At 40.8% G+C, this 5,597-nt stretch overlaps 1 protein-coding gene across 1 annotated transcript in view; it reads left to right on the forward strand.

Annotated features, from left to right (window-relative positions):
* LOC103362957 (F-box only protein 40) overlaps positions 1–4,425 on the forward strand; it is a 16,460-nt gene extending 12,035 nt beyond the window's left edge. The window contains exon 5 of the transcript XR_520487.1: positions 4,415–4,425. The gene's annotated coding sequence lies outside the window, so the exon portion shown is untranslated. The remainder of the gene's footprint in view (positions 1–4,414) is intronic.
* The last annotated feature ends 1,172 nt before the right edge of the window (positions 4,426–5,597 follow it).

A 5,597-nucleotide genomic window follows, 5' to 3' on the forward strand; every position in this document is an offset into this window, starting at 1 on the left:
CTAGCACTTGCCATATTTTCAAGGTTCGAGGTAATCTTTATTATCCCCCAGGGACAGTTTGTCTCGCAGTCAGCGGCGCGCCACACTGGTACATTTCAGCACACAGAATAAGAGGATGAAATGAAATGAAATAAATAAATTAACACAGTAATCATCAGAGGCAAAGGAATTATGGTGATAAAATGATCAAAATTAAAAATTAAACAGAATAAAATAACAGAAAACCACATGGTGCTGTTTAAACAGACCATTTTTAACGATATGTGATTAGGTAGCTCTCTGTTTTTTCACTACACATCCTTGAATTTAATTGTTTGACACTGTGTGGTTTGCTAGTTTCACTTTTACATGTTCCATATTGTGCCTCTATTAATCAACGTCTAACATGTCTCTGCAGCAGTGTGTGCTTCGGCGCTTTGACTCAAAATGCTGCCAAGACGCGGGTATTTCTGTTGAACGTCTGGTTTGTAGCCGGTCTGAAAAGGGTTGTTTTGCTCTGAGAATCAAAGAGCTGCTGCTTCTGTCTGCTCCCCCGTTCAGGACGAGCCGGACATCTGCGATTGACAGCCCGGAGATAAGCAACTGACCACACACACCACCAGGGGCCTGAACGACGGAGCGGGATTTGAGGTTAGCGCCGTAATTTCACGTTTAACTCTGGAATATGAGTGTTCTCTTGGAAAGCAGCATTCCTGGAAGATAGTGAGAAGGAAACATTTCGAGCTGCATGCAAATTGAAACCCATTTCATTGTTCTGCATGCCTTTGTAGAGCGATATAATCCTAAAACAGAAACTGATTAAACCACTAAAGCCTCGTGGTCGGCTTGTTGACCTTTATAAGATTAGCAGTAAGTCTTCTTATCGGTTTGAATGATGTCCTTATATATATATATATATGTTCGTTATTTGCTCCCATGACTGATTAATGCCACCAGAGTTGCAGCTGAAAGAATAAAGCCAACACTCTCTTATACGCCAGAGGAATACGTCTGAGCAGCGCATTCATTCAGTAAAGTATCCAGCTGTGTTTTTTAGTCAGATTTACTGGCGTCTGAATAATGTTGACATTGATCAGCCTGTTAACATTCACACAGTCAGCAGCTTTCTCTTCTGCTTTAGCTGCTGCAGCTTCGCATTTCACTGCCCGTTACACCATGTATAACAGTGTCTGTGACCAATAAAAGACCTTGAAACCTTGAAAAAAAATGTAAAAGAAAGCTGCGTGTTTAAAATCTTTGTACTTTTCTGGTATTTTGCTCTCTTCGTTTATAAAATACTGTGAATTCCGGACTATTGAACGCACCACGGTAATGGCAGCGTGCATAGCGCCCACTTCAGGAGACAACGAAAGTGAACGTTTTGAGTGTTTTGTCTGTTCAAGACGTTCATTCTGCAAAACTTGCGGCCGGGAGACTTTTATGTACGGTGGCCCAGAAGTGTCACAGCAAAACAAAAGCCACAACACAACACAATAAGCCGCAACACAACACAACGGCTGCAGCGGAAGTTGTTTTTTTTTGTTGTGAAGTGCGCAACGCCACACGAAGTGAGCAGAAGCCGGAGATTGTTGTAAACAACTCGAGAAGTAAAATACTGATGGCAAATAGTGTCCATTAATTGGGCAGAAGCCGGAGATTGTTGTAAACAACTCGAGAAGTAAAATACTGATGGCAAATAGTGTCCATTAATCTCCGGCTTCTGCCCACTTCGTGTGGCGTTTCGCACTTCACAGTATAACTTCCAATAAACTTGATTTGATTTTGATTTGATTGATATTGGCCACACTTGTCTATTAGCTGCAGGTGTCCACGTTGTAACATGAGATATTTACACAGAAAGATTTTTTAAACTTTAACATACACAAATGCTTTTTTCTGAACAATTCCTTTAACACGGCTGGTTTAATAAAAAAATAAAAAATACAGTCGCCTACCAGGAAAAGTCATTGATCGCTATCTTCCTCCTGCACTAAAACCACTAAAGTCGTCTTCTTCAGAAGAACAGCCTCAGAATTTCTTCGTCACACACTTCCTCAGTCTCTCTTTCGTTGTCGCTCTCAGTGTTGCTTTCGTAAAACTCGTAAAAATCCATAAATTAGCCGCATCATTGTTTAAGCTGCAGTGTTCAAAGCGTGTGGAAAAAAAGTAGCGGCTTATAGTCCGGAAATTACGGTAATGTGGTGCCAGTAGGATCGTCCGTGTTGGTGGTTGGTCATTCAGAAACTGTAGTTGATTGCCAGCAAGATAAAGTAGGTTTTCACTATATGGGACCTTTAAAGTGGGAAAAAAAAAGAAAAACGATTTAGTCTCTCCACCACAAAGATAGTTAAAAATAGTCTAGAAAATTTGGTAGGAACAAAAAAAACCCTGCCAGTAGGTACACTGGTTGGTCACCAGTTTCATTCTAATAGTCTTGGACATTGCTGCTTAGAGTTTAACTCACATTCTCAGCCTCAGTAGGTTTAATAAAACCCGCTGCCAGGCTCGTACATTACAGAGTATAACATGGCTGTACTTTACAGGAGACACCCAGGTGAAGCGAGACCGCTCCGACCACTGCCTTCCTGCAGGTCGCCGCACGCCGACAGGAGTTCTTGTGAAGGTACAACACGATTGGTCTCACTTTGTTTCATGCATTTAGATGCTACGGGGCTGGCAGCATAGCATTGATGAAATCATTGTGGGTTTCTTGCAGCAAAACATAAAGAAAGCCAGACATAAACGGGGCGACTGTTGTCACGTTTGTGTGCATCGATTTTTCAATTTCGACCTCGTGGTGTGACTACGGCGGCGTTCCATTCCACGTCGGTGTAAAACTGAATTAGAATTCAGCACGTAGCGTTGGTTTGTAGTATGTTTTAAATAGAAATAACATTTTTCACAACACACAGCAAAAGAAAAACTAGCAGTATAGTCACACGTGTTTGGGAGATGCGGTGGAAGGAAGACGTCTTAAATTACTCCCATATACAGTTAACATTTTTCTTTGATCTTTTGTTTCTTCTCCCTGTGAAATACCGAACGATTGCATTTCTTCAGGCCTCAACAATTATTCAAATGAAACCGTCCGAGGAGACAAAAATCCCTCTTTGCTGACGCTGCTCACATCTCATGCTGTGATGAGGGATCTCAAAAAGCCGTCGCCTTGATTGAAGGGGTCACGAGCCAAAACAGCTGGGCGCCGCCGCTGTGTTTACATCAGTGTCGCATCTTAACAATGCACACAACAAGTCTTTTGGTGTAAACAACAGCATGCCGCGTTTGAAATGCTGCTCGTGGTTTACTAGAATATACAGAAAGTGTGGACGCTCGTCTAAAAACACCGTTTGTAGCACTGTGTTGGGTGGTTTCTTCAGTCTTTGGGGCGCTTGTTAGGGGTCGACTGATATGGGTTTTTACAGGACAGTCTTCTCTCAGTCAGATTTCTCAGATATCTCACTATTTTTTATTTTTATATATATATAATGCTAAGAAATGCTGTTTGAAAACATTTATGGTAAAGTAAAATCCAGACTTCCAGTGTTGTGCTGCAGCCTGAAGTGCTGGGCATGTTTTGACCCTCCTAAGAGATGCACCGATATGGATTTTCAGGGCAGATAGCAGCTAATAATTATGTCTGCTGTGGCTGATGCTATTATGATAGCACATATCAACATCCTTTAAAAAAAGAAAGATAGGTATGAAGAGGAAAATAAACCAGTATTTTTACAGTGAGCCATCAACAAGTATTAAAACTACACTCATGTATGGCACACTTGCTTTTAGAATATGTAGACCAGTGGTTCTCAAACTGGGGGTCGGGCCCTCATGGGGGTCCCAAGATCATTTCAGGGGGTCGCCAGATCATTGCAAAAAAAATAAAAAAATAATAAATAAAGCCTACATTTATCAAATAAATTTGTATTAGGGCTGTCAGAATTAAACATGTATACTTCTTCCCACTCCTTTTTCGGACCTGTTACTATGATGATTTGATTATGCGATATTATTATTCTTTTTTGGTCTTTTTAAAATTATTTTCTTTTGTTTTTATATTTTTTTCCCCCCTTTCATATGTTCGAAATAAATTCATTCAGTTATTCAAATGAACGTGTTAATGTAAAGAGATGAACTCTGGAGTTAACACGTTAATGTTTAACGCATTAATGCTCGAACAACAAAGTTATTACTCATGTTATATTAAAAATTCAAATTGGAGGGGGTCATGAATATAAACTTATGTTATCTTAAAAAGTTTGAGAACCACTGATGTAGACTAATTAGTTCCAGACCGTGTCTGTTTCTTAATATGCTTGTATAGGCTGTAAATGAACTTCAGTGTTTGCAAGGGTGCAGATATTTAACCGTAAACTGGCTAACAGCTCTGTGTCCTCCTTTACAGCACTCTACAGGAGCTGCTAGTCGACAGGAGGAGGATCTGACTTTGCTGCTGTCACTCTTACAGTTTGGCAGATTTCACCAAATTTTACGCTTCGTAGGTTAATTAATTTTTTTTCCTATGAAGTACTGACTGTAGATGAGTAAGGAGTAGCAGGTTGCCTGCAGGGGGAGCAGTTTATGAGTCCGTTTATGTTCTGCTTCTTTAACAGGCGGTTCACAAATGCTTTGTAGCGTCTCTCTAATATGCTGATTTTATTGCACATGTGAGGATAACAAGCTGTGTGTCCTCATCAGAAATATGAGTAAAATCGACCATTGATCTAGTGCATACGAATAGTAATCACATATTTATGGACAGCAACTTAGACTGACTTTGTTAGTCCATCCATCCATCATCTATACACCGCTTAATCCTCACTAGGGTCGTGGGGGGCTGGAGCCTATCCCAGCCGACCCAGGGCAAAGGCAGGAGACACCCTGGACAGGTCACCAGTCTATCACAGGGCCACACTGAGAGACAGACAACCAAACACACTCACATTCACACCTACGGACAATTTAGAATCAGCAATTAACCTCAACATGTTTTTGGACTGTGTGGGAGGAAGCCGGAGAACCCGGAGAGAACCCAAGCTGCACGGGGAGAGCATGCAAACTCCACGCAGAAAGATGCGAACCGGCGACCTTCTTGCTGCGAGGCAACAGTGCTAACCAACTGCGCCACCTTGCAGCCCGACTTTATTAATCCATGAGGGAAATTCAGGTGTTACAGCAGCACAACCACTCAACAAAGGAGGCAAACAAGGCAAAAGACAACACAGAATACTAAGGTAGGGAATAAAATGAAGGTAAAATACAATAAACATATAGAAACTATAATATGGAAGAAAGTCAACAAAATTTACAAGAGTATATAAGACAGATACAGATGCAGAAATGTGCAAATGATAATGTGCTATTCTACGGTATAAAATACACTGAAGCATTAAAGAGGCTTATTGCTGTCGGTAGGAAAGACCTCCTGTGACATTCCTTGGAGCAGCGGGGTCGTAACACTCTACACATCACCTTATGCACTTTGTATTTATTTATAACGCACTGAGAGGTTATTAATTAGTTTTGTTGCAAAATGTGCAATGGCGACGAAAAAGAAAATGAATTCTATGTTATTCGTGTACTTCGATTTTATCACTGTAGGTTTAAATGTTTTGAAAATC

The sequence above is a fragment of the Stegastes partitus genome, unplaced genomic scaffold (genome assembly GCF_000690725.1).
Source record: "Stegastes partitus isolate 25-593 unplaced genomic scaffold, Stegastes_partitus-1.0.2 Scaffold619, whole genome shotgun sequence".
NCBI classification, from domain to species: Eukaryota; Metazoa; Chordata; class Actinopteri; family Pomacentridae; genus Stegastes; species Stegastes partitus.